Here is a 17,333-nt window from a genome sequence, read left to right on the forward strand (position 1 = left end):
AAAAAAAAAAAAGGTATCTGCTTCCAGTTATTACTCTGCCAGCTCGGCTCCTTGCCTTGCGGGTGCTCCTCAGAGACGGGGATTGATTTCAAGGTCCTGCTTCTTCTTTTGAAAATCCAACAAAGGCAAAGGCACGTACCCTCGCACCCCCCCAAGCCCCTTTTCGACCTCATAACCCCTGTTTTACACCTCTCGGAACTGCAGGGCGACTGGTTGGTGGACCCTTGCTGTGTCACGATCTATAAGAGAGCCCAACACTATGCAAAATGAGATTCGGGGGTAATCTAGTCATGCCAATAATCTTGATCATCGATCTTTTCTTCAACTCATTCGAGCAATGTGACACTACAACACTCCAAGTAATGAATCACTCATTGAGATATTGACTCTCCACACGTCCAGATTTGGGGAAACACGATGCGGTCTGGTAGGGACCCCCCAGGAAGGGTCAGATAAGGTCAGGATCCCATCCTGACCTCCGTGTCCAAAATGAACGATATTTCTTTGGGGCTCCAAAAAGGGTCACAGTCAAGTGGGGAAAAACAGAAGCAGGGAGTCCGAGCTGAAGAATTGAGAAGAGCAAATTGATGAGCATCTCCCAGGAGACGCCGAAGCACAATGTGCACAACATGACAATGACCTTTCTCTTATTGCTCAACCCCGGATTGGGTCATGTTGTATGGCATCCTATAAATGATCATATTCTGCCAATCCTGGAAGCCTGAAATCCGATTGGACCAAAACCTAATGTGCATGTCAACGTGCGGCTAAGAGAAAGGCAATGACCAAAAAAAAAAGAAAATAAAAATAGACATTAATGAGGGGGTGTCAAACTCATTTTTTGTCGCGGGCCACTTCGGAGTTACGGCTTCCCTTGGAGGGCCGATGTAAAATATCAACGTTCTTTATTACCCATCACAATTTGACATGGGTGACAGGATCATGATAGTTGATGGACATGATTTGCTCCCGTGGGCCACATAAAATGACGTGGCGGGCCGGATCTGGCCCCCGGGCCTTGACTTTGACACCTGTGCGATATTAGAACTGAACTTGTGATTGTAGTTCAGTGCATTCAGCATTAAGGCCCAAATCAAACCCCGCAACGTTACGCTCTAATCGTTTGATTTTTTTTTTTTTTTTTTTTGTTTCCATCGCATTTGCGCGAACAATGACCTGCGCAAACTTTGGATCCAAAGATCCGAGTGTGAAGACAGCGGGCTTGAATATTTGTCTGCTTTCAAGTGCTTCCAGAGACCGACAAGGTCTCATGTTGGCCGGGGGAGCGCAAGACGGAACAAAAGCGTGTGTGGGATGAAAATGCTTTTGCCATGTCTGGTCTTCTGCCTGACGTGAGAAATGCGGCTGATGGTGCCGCCGCGGTTCAACGCGTCTTCGTCTCCATGGAGGAAACACAAAAGAATTGAGGACACAAATCTGTTGTAAAGCGCTGGGCAAACGCCAGCAAATATTTGCAAGCTCACAGTGAACATCCTCGTTTCGCCTCTCACTCACGACGACGAGTGCAAACATGCCCTGACATTCAGGAGACGCCGAAAGCCTCATTTTGAGCGGAGGGAAATATTTTTACGTTGAAAATGTGGCATACACATGAAAATATGCTTGAAAGGCATTTCGACTTATGGAAACATACTTTCTTCAAAGTAATTCTTAGCACCTGTTCTCAGTCTCTTGCTGGCAAGAAATGGGAGACCCGTATAACATCGCTTTGAAGAAACGTCAAGAAGACGTTCTCGCTCACAGTCCTCCCTTAAAGAGGCCGAGTGTGCTCGCTTCAAGATGTTTGTCACTTCCCAGTTGACGGTTACTTTAAAAATGACTCATACAACTACAGAGAATTAAACAATGAATATTAAAACAACAAAACGTCCAACAAACCAAATATGGTGTATGTTTGTCAGCATTTCTGCCATTTTTTGGCACTCATTGAAAGTGTTCAACTCTAAATTCTGACTTGCCTGTGTACATCAATAAAATATACAATATGTGGGAAAGATGAATTGTGCCGGGAGGAGTGTTCACTGTCTTTTTTTTTTTTTTGGAGGGGGGCGTTGTTACTCACAGATTTTGTTTAACTCAAAAGGTTTGGATTACTTCATTGTGTCCCCAAGAGAAAGGCGAGTTCACTCCTTGTAACTAAGTGCGCGCGCGCACACACACACACACACACACACACACACACAAATACATGTTGAGGGGGCACCTGAGTGCAGCATGGAATGCTGCGGAATGTTATCCGAGACTACTTTGTTGCAGAACTTTCAAAAGGGAAACCCACCCTCAGGCTCAACATGGTTGCCGGGCAACAGTGAACACTTGATAACGGCCACTGTGCTATCTGAGCTGAATGTGCACGTGCGTGCACGTGTGTGTGTGTGTGTGTGTGTGTGTGTGTGTGTGTGTGTGTGTGTGTGTGTGTGTGTGTGTGTGTATGTGTATACAGCTGGCTTTGCAGTGACAGTGTTAATCAAAAGCGCTGACTTCCTGGCCCTGAGCTTCCTTTCATTTCGCAGCCTTGGGAACGAACGCTTTGTGCTCATGATGTCATTTGGATAGCGCAAGTTCCGTCTGTCTCGCAACCAAATGGCAAAAGAAAATAAGCCGTTAAAAAAAAAAAAAAGCAATGATTCATCTTGATGAGAAAATGATCTTCGGCGTGATGTTGACATTGGCAATTTCATTTTATTGGATGACTCTTTGTGATTCTGTCATTTTAATAACAAGATTGAACTGCCACCAAATTGCTGTTTACTTTTTATCGAGTTTTTATCTACATTGCCGATTTTGAAACAATTGATTTTGTTTGTTTGTTTGTTTTCCAAGCCTGTCTATGATGTTTCACATTAATGTTAGCAATGAGCTAGCAGACTTTCATATGGTTGGCGTTAACATATTGGTGTTTTAACATTCAATGTTCAATTGCATTTCAAAGTACAGTCAAACCTCGGTTTTCGAACGTCTCTGTTCTCGACCAAATGGGTTTTCGACCAAAAATTTGGTGGTTTCGGTTTTCACACAAATCGGTTTTCGAACAGCCTTCTGGAACGGATTATGGTCGAAAACTGAGGTATGACTGTATACGCTGTTGTAGGCGTTTCTGCTCTGTGTTAAAGTAGCAGTTGTTTCAAGGGTCATAATCACAGCAACAATGATGCTAATTTCTATTAGCCTGTCTATGGCAATTCACATTATATGTGAGCATTAAGCTAATGGACTTTTGGAATGATATGATTTGGGTGACCAGTTTTGTTGTTTAAATGAATGACGATTCATTCTCTTTTATTTTTTTTTTGTGTTAACAGCCAACTTCAACGATACGAGGGATTAAGAACTTGAAGCAAGTACACTTGGCTGCTCATCTGGAGAAGTGCAGGTGAGTCTGGGAAATCTTGTAGCTCCAGTTAAGCATTCCCATCATTGTATTTGATATCCATCCATCCATTTTGAACACCGCTTATCCTGAAGAGGATTCATCTTGATGAGAAAATGATCTTCGGCGTGATGTTGACATTGGCAATTTCATTTTATTGGATGACTCTTTGTGATTCTGTCATTTTAATAACAAGATTGAACTGCCACCAAATTGCTGTTTACTTTTTATCGAGTTTTTATCTACATTGCCGATTTTGAAACAATTGATTTTGTTTGTTTGTTTGTTTTCCAAGCCTGTCTATGATGTTTCACATTAATGTTAGCAATGAGCTAGCAGACTTTCATATGGTTGGCGTTAACATATTGGTGTTTTAACATTCAATGTTCAATTGCATTTCAAAGTACAGTCAAACCTCGGTTTTCGAACGTCTCTGTTCTCGACCAAATGGGTTTTCGACCAAAAATTTGGTGGTTTCGGTTTTCACACAAATCGGTTTTCGAACAGCCTTCTGGAACGGATTATGGTCGAAAACTGAGGTATGACTGTATACGCTGTTGTAGGCGTTTCTGCTCTGTGTTAAAGTAGCAGTTGTTTCAAGGGTCATAATCACAGCAACAATGATGCTAATTTCTATTAGCCTGTCTATGGCAATTCACATTATATGTGAGCATTAAGCTAATGGACTTTTGGAATGATATGATTTGGGTGACCAGTTTTGTTGTTTAAATGAATGACGATTCATTCTCTTTTATTTTTTTTTTGTGTTAACAGCCAACTTCAACGATACGAGGGATTAAGAACTTGAAGCAAGTACACTTGGCTGCTCATCTGGAGAAGTGCAGGTGAGTCTGGGAAATCTTGTAGCTCCAGTTAAGCATTCCCATCATTGTATTTGATATCCATCCATCCATTTTGAACACCGCTTATCCTGAAGAGGGTTGCGGGGGGCAGGGGGTCGGGAGGCAGATGACACCCTGAAGTGGACGCCAGTCAGTCGCAGGGCACGTATAGACACAAATGACCATTCACGCCCACATGCACACTGGTGAGTATGCCACTATAACATCAGCGACCGCTCATATTTGATTCTAAAATATATTCATAAATTATTTTCTCAGCCCCCCATTATTAATCATTCTCGCCCCCTTTTGGCCTTGGAAAGAAAAAAGTCCTGGAGCTATCCCTGGCTTCAAATGATGTTATATGACATTCTCCTATTTCTTGACTGAAAGTGAGCAAGAACAGGTGCGAAGGAATACTTGAAAATGGGTTTAAATAAGTTTGTATGTATTCAAACTGAATGGGGAGGTGAGTCTGGAATGCGTTAAATCAGAACCGGGCACGTGGAGCTGCAGCCTAAATGAGAGAACTACCGCTACCAATACATACACTTATGGAAACTAAGCAAACAATAATTAAAACCAGTCCATTGAAGTAACAGCAAGCATTTGTTTTGCCCTGGTCAAATTTTTGGCGCTCCAGCATGTTTACGACATTGATGCTTTTTGTCATGTTTACGTGACGTTAGCGAAGAAGCACCTCAGACAAACAAGGCCTGCTCTCCGTCCAAGTCACAATAAAACACTTCCACATGCTCTTTCAATTCAGTTTCCCCCCCCCCCCCCGATAAAAAAAGAAATTCACTTTACATCCACACACATTTCCAGAGAAGTGAAAGGGGAGCAGAGCTGCATGGACGGCCAGTCAAAAACAAAACCAAGAGAACGCGGCGTCTCTCTCTGCATTCTTTCCATCATCAGGAATTCGCTGAGGTTTGGATCCCGCAAACTTTTCCCGTCCACACGTGGGACCCTTCGCGCGTGAGCCAACCTTTGGAGTCCGCACCTTCACAAAAGCTTCTAGAGAGTCAGAGATGGAAAGAAGTCGCAGATGTGCAAGTCAACGGGAAGTCTCGACACAAACAAGATAGCCTGGCGAACATCCAGCAAGTCAAGTGGAGTCAACGCCGTCAAGTCTTGACTTGAGTCAAGGAAGTCACAAGTCGCGTCAAACACTTTCATATTTGGACTGGCGTCAATTGGCCGTACTAACACGTTCACATCAGTTTTTTTTTTTTTTTTTTTCCTCTACCGGTCTCGTTATTGTCTACAGTGAAGCGTTCCTATATTGTAGTTCATCTTTTGCAACCCCCACCACCCCCCTCTGATTATATCCAAACATTTTTTAATGGGTTTGTTCAGGACACGGGAAAGTCCCACGATTGTGTCACAACATGCTGGGCAGAACTAGGCACTATTGGAAGACATGCAGCATAATTAAGAGCGAGAAAAAGAGGAGCAGTACGTCCCCTACGAAGCTTCAATACAGTTTTCACAGAACAGAAAGTATTTTTCTGTGCTGGCGCTTTGCATTACATGTTCGTTCTAAAGATAGCTCATTGTTATCGTAGTATGGTTTGTTTGAATTTTTTTTTCTGATTAGATATACAATGTAATTTTTTTTTTGGGTGTCCTGATTGAGTTTGACAGTAACCTTCAACTGGTAGTGACACATAAACAATGTGAGGCAAACTATCTGAAAATCGGCGTCAGTGAGTTTTCATTTCCTCAAAGTGATGTTATCCGATAGTCTCCATTTCTTGACCGAGAAAGAGAGTGAGAAGCGGGGCTAAGGAATATTTTAAAATGTGTGTTTAATTAACTACGAGTGTGTTTACAGCATGTGGGAGGGGTAAATCGACAATTAAAGAATTATTTGGTTGATATTTATTGTGGACTTTCACTGATTGCAGGCGAGTGCAGAATTGTCATCAAACCTTATCATCAATGGGGGTTCACTGAAATCCAAGTCTAAGTCAAGTTGATTTTCAGCTTGGCAAATCCCAAATCCTAAAAGTTGTGACTCGCTGGGAGCTGTGACGCCCATTTTTGCACCAAAGGAGAACAAGAAGAATAATAATAATAAAAAAAAAAAATCTGCAGCTGGAGTGCAACACGTTCTCCTGGAAGATGGCGCAATGACATTTTTGACTAGAATCCAACTTGTCCCTGGGAGCTCGTTGCTTCCAGCTGATATTTCATCCATGCGGGGTCCATCAAGTCAACTGGCGCAGACGAGCGAGAGAGGTGGCCTCGCATTTTATAGAAAGTCATCATCGAGACTCAGACCGCGGCTTGATTTGATTTAAAGGGGGTCTCACATGCTTCGTGAATGCATCTTACTTGACAAGAAATCTAAAATATGCAAAGGCCACCGTGAAGGAAGATGAAAAATTATCCTGGCACGGGAAAACCTCTGCCTAGCGGATAGCATGTCTGCCTCACAGGCAAGAGGTTCTGGGTTGGAATCTTGGATGTGTGGCTTGAGTGTTACTTGTGTAGTGCTGTACTTTGCTATAAATATTTAATGGCGTACTCGTCGGCCAAAAGTGGCACTCGCAGAAACACGAATGCTACTTGTAAATTGTTATTTGTGGGCTGAATTGTCGTACGAGTGATGAAAGAGTTTATACATGGACTTAACCTGGCTTTTCAGGACTTGGAATAAAAGCTCAAAACAGCTTTACACAGAGATCCTGTTGAAAGTTCCGTGCATGTGTGCGTGCTTGTTCGTGTGCGTGTTGAAGGCTTGTCAGCCCATGAAGAGCGGCCCGGGCCAACTCGCTGGCCCTCGTTCACCCACAACAAACACGGCAAGGACAAACGGAGCAAAGGTTTGAACCCGGGCCACGCCACCATTACGACATGTCCGCTAGCATTACGAGCCTTTTGAGTGGCCAAGGCACAAACATTTGGGACAATTAGGAGGTTGGGGGTTCAGTTATGGGGACGCAACAGAATGAAAAGCTTGTGGCAGAATAATCATAAGAGGGAGAACTGTAATGGAAATCAACAAACACCGTCAAAACAGAGAGCTATCGATCCATCTATCTATCTATCTACCTAGCTAGCTAGATGGAGCGATAGTTCGCTAGCTATCTCGCTAGCTAGCTAGCTCGCTCGCTAGATTGATTGATAGATAGATGGAGAGAGAGATTTTATTTTAAAGGATAATAACATTAATCTTTACAAGAACAAAGATTCTGTCGGGATAAACAGTGGAGAGAATAACCCGCTCCAAGAAAGTCATGATTTGAAAAATCAAATTTAAAAACAAAATATTGTTCATATATTACACAGTTCATTCTAGAAAAGATGACTTTTTTCTACCCCCACCCCCCCAAAAAAACAGGACTATTATAAAAATAAATAAACAAATAAAATACACTTTTTGTTCATGGAAAAAAATATATATGAATTTATTCCTGTAATAATACAAATAACTTTGTTGTAAAACTGTGATTCTCAAAGTGCGGCGTGAGTAGCACTAGTGGCACTCCAGCTCCCTCTAATGGTATGAAAAAGAATTATTGTAGGGTTCACTTCAGTTGTATTTAACTTTTAAGTATTACGTATTTGCACTTAATCTTTGAGTTTGTTTGAAACTTTTAATTACAAATCCCCCTTATATTTAACTTTTATGTACAACACATTTGTATTGAATCATTAAATACAGTTTTTGAGCTGAAATTGTCCAAACAGTCGTGATGTTAAAAACTGTGCTCAATGTTGCACTGGCTTACAATCACATCAAATGTACTTTTTTTCAGAACAAAACCTCTTAAAGCAATCCAGCATGCTGCTTTAGTTTAATCTTGGTTATGATGATGGCACAACTCGGATGGCCATGTAGTATTTATTAGGTCATACTTGGTGTAAAATGTTTGAAAAAAGCCACTTTTTTCATTTGGGGAGGTCAGATTTATGTCTCGGTATGTTCCAATCACATCAGAGCTTTAATTGGTGGAGTCATTGGTTAATATATTCATTTTCATGGTCCCCATATACAATTTCTCCGACGGCGAACACCCAACCTACGGCTCAACCGGTTGGAAATAGTTTGAGAAGCACTGTTCAGAACGATATCTGTTCAGTTGAGTTGGCAGCAAAACGCGGAAACGGAAACAGGCCGTCTGAACGCGAGAAGGAGCGAGCGAGAGATGAGCGAGGCAGCGCTGGACTCCTCCTGACCTTTCTTGTTGCTGCTCTCAGCGCTCGAGCTGCTCATGCGAGGCGAGGGGAGCCTGCAGGCCCAAAGGGGCACACACGCGCGCGCGCGCGCGCGCGCGCACACACACACACACACACACACACACACACACACACACACACACACACACACACACACACACACGTATATATTGAAAAAAGACACATCCTACTCAGCAGAGGTGCTAATTATGACATTTATGAATGTTTGCAGATTTCTCAGGCGTGTTTTGCTAGTTGAAGTTGGCTGTTATAAGCGCTGCTCGGATCAACCAGATGATGGGAAAAATGCCATTGTCATAGGGGGGCAGCTCATTGGCTTTCTTAGGACGAGATTAAAATCCGATCGGCTAATTCGTTAAGGTTGGCCATTAAAAAAAAACAAAAAAAACCTGAATAATTATAAGCGGAAGTTTCATCCGATTGGAATTCATTCGCTGCTGTCAACACAGGGCACGTTCAGAACTTCATTCCGCCGCCCTCACACCACTCTGAGAGCGTGTGTGTTCAGAGACGCAAGACGCCTCTCATTAATTTCTGAACGCAGCCTGTGTTACAAAACAATCAGCAGCTTGTGCTTGAACTGTTTCGAGCTATAGTGCCTGACGCACTGGGCTCTGACAGTCCTTTTTAGGAGCAATCTCAATAACCGATCGGCACATTGGAACAATGCGCTCTGAGTTTCAAAACAGTCATGCTTCTTCTGGTTAAGTAAGCACTGAGAAAATGTTGCTCCACACGCATTGGGTTGCGGAGGTGAAGCCGCATATCTTAATCCGTCGCCCCTCTTGGGATTCCCCCGTCAAGACGTCTTATTAGCTGGGATAAAAGCCGCGATAGCGAAAGGCCGGGCTGGCAAAGAGGGCCGTGAACCCCCGCGGGCCCACGTTGACCTCCACCTGATCCCTCGCAAACTGGAATGACAGCCCCGGCCGAATCCAACTGGCAGCCGGCAGCCGACGAGCGCTGGACTGTGAAGCCTTCGGAACCCTTAATTAACAACATACACACTGCAACGTGCGTCCGATCGCTGCCAGGGGGATGAAAGGATGCCGGTGGCAAGTAACCAAGGTTAAATATTTTCTTACTGTAATCAAACAGATTTTTCAGGAATCTGGATCTGACTTGAATACTGGGGTACCTTCCAAGATGTCATGCATTGAAATGAATGGAAACACCAAAAATGTGTCATGTGATTTTTTTTATTTTTTTGCACAACAATGGGTACTTCTACTTAAAGGGGCGGAGCCTGCGGCAAAAATGTTCTTTCTGTGTCTCCACTTGTCTTAAAAACAATATTCTGATGACAATTGCATGAATGTCCATTAAGTCGCCGCCACAGTGCCCTGCACCGCCATCTGCTGTCGAGTGAAACTGAAATCAAAGTGCCCTCGGGCTCGCATTGCGAGCGTCATGTGACCAAATGCAGAAACCAGGTGAGCCGTGACCAGTCTCATTTTCCACAAGTATACACAGCGTGAGTATTTACGCCACCTCTGTCCATCTCAGCGCTATGCAAGGAGGCTGCAATGTGTAAAGAAGGAATGAGCTTAGACTGAGTCATTATGCGGTGTCACTGAGCAATAATCACACACAACGTGAACACGTGCCTTCATTCTTCCGGCGAGGTTTTTCCCACTTTAATGATGTGAGCAGGTGTCGGAGCGTGAACGTACAGAAAAACACCTGAATGTCACTCATCGTCAAAGGCCGCGACATTTGCCGTACACGCGCGGAATGATCGGCATCCAGTTGGGGTCCCTCGTGCAGCGGTTCACATCAGAGGTGGAAGGAAGTCACATCTGTGCAAGTCATAAGGAGGTCAAAAATTTGAAGCATAAAGCTCCCAGGAAGTCCGAATGTCAAGTCCAGTGTTGACAGACACGGAAAGGGGAAGGATTATGCAACACGTGCTAACGAACAGCGTCTGCAGGAGGAAGCCGTACTTCCAATACAATATCATATCGATCGCTCTCCAACACGTTCAGTCACATTAATACCTTAGTATAAGGCTGTCCTGACATGAATGTTTATAACCAGATATGAGCGTTACCGTGGCAAACAATTGGTGAAATCAATAAAAGAGACTCGCGACTAGGGCCACGACTAATCATGTCTGATGGTTAGTTAGTTAGCAGGCGACTTCATCGAGGTGTGAGGAATAGACAGTCTGGGGCTGCACCGTTTCTATACTGGACGAGTTTGCAATACATTCCTCATTTTATTGGAGATCAGGGCCAATTTGTAATGGCTTCTTCCCGGTGTGATGGAAAGCAGGAAAGATAAAGCAGCTGCCTATGGCGGAAGCTTGCCAAAGATTATCTTATTTTGGACTCGCACTAACAAGTACACACACTTTTGGCGTTCGCCACAGCAAACATTTTTCATGGGATTCAAGGGACATCAACAAGCTTTTACTTTCTGGCCTGCACGTTGTCACTTTCTGGCTTCACTCGTGCTATCTAATCACTTCAGCATGTGTCCGATGTTCTAATTTTTTATTTATTTTTTTTCTCCTCATATGAAGTCAAGTTCGAGGAAGGCTGGGATCCAAATCAACCATCACGACCACACTCGGGACAGACAAGAAGACATTGTAGACGAATTCCCGACCACATACGTCTTTGCTCTTGCGAAGAATACAACTTTTTTTTTTCCTTGTAAAAATGCTGTTTTTACACCAAGTCCCATCGATGTGGGACTAGTTTGTGTTTTGAGTCAAGAGTGAGTCTTTTGTTTTTCTTAAACTATCGCCGCTGATGTCAAATTTGAACTTTGAGGCTCAAGTTGAGCTCTGAGATTTCCTATCGTAAAAAAGATTGTAGGTTATTCAACTTTTCCCCTGATAAACATAAGTCTGACTCCATTCTTTGAATAAATGAGCTTATGACACCACAAAAACATCATTTTTGTTAACCCCTCTATTGTGTTTCACACAACAGACGTAAGTCAATCACTTAACATATTAAGATGGTGGACTTTGGTTGGAAGAAATGATGTGGCTTGGTTGACCTTTTTGGTGTTTTTTTTTTTACATGTGTTTTTTTGTTTGACTCTAAGTTTTAACAGGAAACTTCAACTTGGGTGCCCGTGCCCCACCACACTCCGATTTCATGTATTAAAGAGGTGCGAACCGCTGATGTCCAACTTTTATTGGGATTCAGATTTGTGCGCCCCAGACCGGACACATTTCACAAATTACAATACGAAACAACTTTGCGGAGCATTATTTATGTTACATTCATGCTGCTCATCTAAAAATACATCGACATATAGTTTGTTACCATACCCCTAAAACAAATCCAAAACCCGAGCCCCTAATCTTAACCCGAAAACTAACCCTAACCCAAAACCCTAAACACTACCCCAAAACAAACTCCCTACCCTAACCCTAACCCAAACCCTAATCCCCTAACCTGAACCCAAACCCTAACCCCTAACCCCAAAACCTAACACTAACTCTAACCTTAACCCGACGCCAAACCCTAATCCCCCTAAACCCTAACCCCGAACCCTAAACCCTAATCCCTAACCCTAACTTTAAAACCTAACCCTAACCCTAACCCCGAACCCCTAACCCCAACCCTAACCCTAATCCCTAACCCTAACCACAACCCTAACACTAACCCTAACCCTAACAACTAACCCCAAGCCCTAACCCTAACCCTAACCCAAACCCTAACCCAAACCCAAACCCTAATCCCCCTAACCCTAAACCCGAACCCTAACCCCTAACCCTAACCCCAACAATGACCCCGAACCCCTAAACCTAACCCCGAACCTTTACCCTAACCCTAACCCTAACTCTAACCCGAACCGAAACCCTAATCCCCCTGACCCTAACCCCGAACCCTAACCCCAACCCTAACCCCTAACCCTGAACCCTAACCCCTAACCCTCACCCCTAACCACTAACCAAAACCCTAAAGCCTCACCCTAAACCTAACTCTAACCCGTACCAAAACCCTCATCCCCCTAACCCTAACCCCTACCCCTAATCCCTAACATTAGCCCCTAACCCCAACCCGAACTCCAAATCCGAACCCGAAGACTACCCTTAACCCCTAAACCCCTAACCCAAATCCTAAAGCCTAACCCTAAACCAAACTCTAACCCATACCAAAACCCTAATCCCCCTAACCCTCAACCCAAACCCTAACCCCTAACACTGAACCCTAAACCTAACACTAACCCTAAACCTAACCCAAACCCTAATCCCCTACCCTAACCCTAACCCTAACCCCAACCCTAACCCTAAACCCTAACCCTAACTTTAACCCTAACCCCAACCCTAACTCTAATCTCTCTAACCCTAAACCCGAACCCTAACCCCCAACCCTAACCCTAACCCCAACCGTGACTCCGAACCCCTAACCACTAACCCTTACTCTATCCCGATCCCGTAACCCTAACCCTAACCCTAACTCAAACCCGACCCGAACCCTAACCATCCTAACCCCGAACCCTAACCCCTAACCCTAACCCCAAACTCCTAACTCTAACGCTACACCTAACCCAAACCCTAATCCCCAAACCCCAACCCCAACCCCGAACCCTAACCCTTAACCCTAACCCTAACCCTCACCCCTAACCCTAACCCCATACCCCCTAACCTTAACCCTAAACCCTAACCCCAAACCCTAAGCCCTAGCCCTAACCCTAAACCCTAAACCCTAACCCCGACCCTAACCCTAACTCTAACCCGAACTCAAACCCTGATCCCCTAACCCTAACTCTGAACCCTAACCCCTAATAAAAACGTGTGACGCAAATCCTTATTGACAGAAATGTTGAAATTTAATATTTATTCTACACATCTTTACAGCATTGGAAAACATTAAGAATGTTTGTGTCATGTTTGTGTCATGTTTGTCCTCCTAAATAAACCATAGTAAAACCAAATATATATTTCCCTCCCCCATCTTTTTCCATTTTCAAACATTTTTGAAAAAGCTCCAAGGAGCCACTAGGGCGGCGCTAAAGAGCTATGGATTGCCAACCCCCGCAGTAGGCGTTTGCTCAACATGAATCAATAAGCACCGGAGCAGATGTTACTGACAAAAACAAGCTTATCGACGACTGGTGTTGTTATTTCAACATACATGGCTTCCTTTTATTCCTTTATTTTGGGGAGAATGGGGCCCTGCCGCTGAGTCACACGTTGAAGAAAGCAGCAGCCGACCAAATGTGTGGTTCTCCCGATTAAGACGAGCGTTGTATGAAATGTGTTCCTTTGTTAACACCCTGCTGGGTTCCTTCTGGCCCTGCATGAGTATGTGTGTTTTCACACTGGCCAAGTCAAATTTCACATGTCACTCACCACTTACAGACGCGGGATCTCAATACAAAGTGGAGGGTACTCAGATTTCATGAAAAAGGACCCCACCTTAAACATGCTCAACAGACTAATTATTAATTAGTATTAATCACTAATTACTAATGACTACTCACTCTGAGAAATGACCTTTTTCATGTTATTTATGGATTCCCAGCAATGCTATTAACCCTTTCAGGGACAGCGGTGACTGCAGTGGACAGCTACTCATGTTATCAAGTTACAAGTTATCATTATTGGTGCATGAAAGGGTTAAAATCACATGGTAGATTGTCCATTTTTTTTCTATTTATAACATATGCAATAAAATTCCTTGATATAAAGCATACAGGAGGTGCAGTTTTATTCCCTTTCGTTGCGCATTGTGCAAACAGACTACTAAGAACAAAATAATAGAATGGATGTTTGTTTGTTTTTTTTCTCCTGAGATGTAAGGATTTCACCCAACCGTGATATTATGCAAAACCTTGTTAAGTAAGAATGTACCGAGATTCATACACGAATATACATTTTCCATCACGGGTATACCTTATGGTATGGCCAGTGAGAGGACGTTGTCCCCAGTTCTGTCTGTACACGTGTGTGTGTGTGTGTGTGTGTGTGTGTGTGTGTGTGTGTGTGTGTGTGTGTGTGTGTGTGTGTGTGTGTTCACAGCTGCTTTTCATATCTGCCAGATAAGAAAATGTTCAGCAACAGAGAAGAAAAACATAAATCTCAATCCCAAGAAGAATTTCCTTCTTTTTCATCCTAAATCTCACACCGTCCGATTATCACTCTTCTCGGGCTTTCGACCAAATACAAAAATGTGTCTTGCGTAACTAGATTTATGTTTTTAACACTGTTTTCTAATGCCCCAGAATTCTTTTGTTGAATATATGACCGTTATCATCATGTGAAAATGATCAAGACGACTATTTCATCATTCTTCAGTTGCATAATCAACCACATTCCCAGCAGTGAAGGCGTTGTTGGACCGCTTACTGTAAAATTCTTTGATGAACAATCAAATGAAGACTTTAATTGTCTTGAGTGCTGACTTGGATGTTTACTTTGGCACATAAAGTCAGCCCAAAGGTGTAGTTTTTTTTTTTTTATGGTTCGGAATTAACTAATCACATCAATATTCGTGTTAAATGGGAGTCAGCACACACTTGCTACTATTTAGAAAGCCTCTGATGAAACCCAAATAAATTTCGGATGTTCGAGTAGGCTTTTCCTACATTTTTTTTTGTTGTTGTTGTTGCTATCGACAGAAGCCTGACAGTTAAGTCTGATTGGACAGAAAAAACAGCCCAAAACCATGATGCAGCCATGTGATGAGCAGTGTTGTGTTTGCACCAAATTTACATTTTGGCACTAGGGCCAAAAAGTTCAAGGTTGCTTTGATCTTTGAAACACATTTTTCCACATGTAGGAGATTTTCAGTGTGTTTTTGCAAACTATAGCAGGGCTTGGGTGTATTTCCAGCATTAAGTAGAAGATAGGAGGTTGTTGTCACATACCTGTACAGTAAACAATTGGTACTTGAAAGAAAAGCAGCTTCTTCAATGTGGCTGAGCAATTGTCATCACTGTTGTCGGGAGGTTGAGTGTGAGTAATGTCGTTTTTGTGCAATATTTTCTCCATTTGATGATGCCTGTCTTCAACTGTGTTCCATAGTATAGGTAACACCATTTTTAAAAAATGTTTTTCCTTAACAGTGAGATCTCTTGGATGCTGTGGACTACTAACATGTCAGGAAAAGCCTCCTTAAACAGCTGAACTTTATCTGGGATTAATCAGGAGTCATTTTGTATCGTGGCAAGTGTGTGATGACTCTCATTTAATGAGTTTGAAAGTGATTGGTTCATTCTGTACATCGCTGCCACTCCAGTTACATGGGGGGGTGCACACTTCTGCAACAAGATGCTCTCAGTTTATGTGTGCGTCTCCAAATTATTAAACGATCCCATTCAGTTGTATGGGGTGTAGGTCATATTAATCTTGAAAAGGTTTTGAAATGATTTATCCTGGCTTTTATTTTTTTATTGCACAAATAATATCTACCTTTTGGCCTAAAAGACGAATTTAAAGATTTTTTCTCCACAGCAAAACTTAAAACATTGATTTGAATTGCCCAACTCTGAAATGTTATCGAAATTTGTTGCCTAGAAATTTTGAATTCACCCAACATTTTTTTTCCCAGTGTAATGAGCACAACGAGTGCACATGCACCTTAAGATGGGTCTGAAGGATATTGAATAAATACTTAAATGGACTGTTTGCCAGTCAAATGGAGGGATAAACGTAGCCATTTTCTAAACATGTCAGGGATTAGCAAATCTATTAGCACACCTGTAAACGGTTTTCATGTGAAGGCCATTTGAAGGAACGTTCAATACACGCGTACAAAATTCCCAACGGGCCGCTTCTCGACGGTGGCACATTTACTTTTGGCGCGCGGCCCGGCGTGCTCGCGCACGTACGTACGCGTGCGTTCACGTCAAGTCGGGCCCAGAAAACAATTCATCCACCGCGCCCAAGTAGCGACTCATTTCAACACGTTGCCCGTGCGGGCCTCTCCGAAACAACAACGAGCGACGGGCTCTCAGCCGACACGTCGAAGGCCTTCAAAAGTCACCGTGAGGACGTGTGGAAAGAAAAGCAGTTCGAGCACAAGCATTTTTTTTTTTATCGGTTCAGTACAGTTTGTTCAAGTTGAGGTGGGGATAGAGAGAGAGAGAAAAAAAAGGCAAAACAGCTGAAAATGGTTTGAACGTATGAAGTCAAGTGTGAGAGTTTTTGGCCAATGACGTGATGGAGATGATGTCTGCATTTACATGAAGGAGCAATTGAGCGATTGTCAAATGTGCTTTTTTTGACATCCTGCGTAACGGAGGACCACTGCCACCTTGAGGAAAATAAGGAGAATTACACCACGACAGTTTCGATGCAGGGTACAACTTTGGAAGTTGCTCTTCGCACTCGCCTGTCTTGTGTGCGGGGAGCGTGGGATCAGTTCATACTCACTGACGAGATGGATGTGGGTGTGAATGGTTGTTTGTCTCTGTGTGCGCCCTGCGACTGATTGGTGACCAGTTCAGGGTGGAGTGCGGTGCAGTGAAGTGCTGAAGGGAAGAGCACTTGATGGCAGCCAGCTGCTTCTTCGTCTTTACGGTTGTACAAGTTTTAGAAGAACTCCATCAGTATATAAGTAGCCTAAAAATAAATTGTGGACTCATCCCGGTGGTCCAGTGGTTAGCGCGTTGACCTCACAGTGCAGAGGTCGTGGGTTCGATCCCGGCTCCGACCTTCCTGTGTGGAGTTTGCATGTTCTCCCCGTGCCTGCGTGGGTTTTCTCCGGGTACTCCGGTTTCCTCCCACATTCCAAAAACATGCATGGCATGCTGATTGAACACTCTAAATTGTCCCTAGGTGTGAGTGTGAGTGTGGATGGTTGTTGATCTCTGTGTGCCCTGCGATTGGCTGGCAACCGGTTCAGGGTGTCCCCCGCCTACTGCCCGAAGACAGCCGGGAGAGGCTCCAGCACCCCCCGTGACCCTTGTGAGGATGAAGC

This window comes from Hippocampus comes, unplaced genomic scaffold (genome assembly GCF_001891065.2).
Source record: "Hippocampus comes isolate QL1 unplaced genomic scaffold, H_comes_QL1_v1.1 scaffold83, whole genome shotgun sequence".
NCBI lineage: Eukaryota > Metazoa > Chordata > Actinopteri > Syngnathiformes > Syngnathidae > Hippocampus > Hippocampus comes.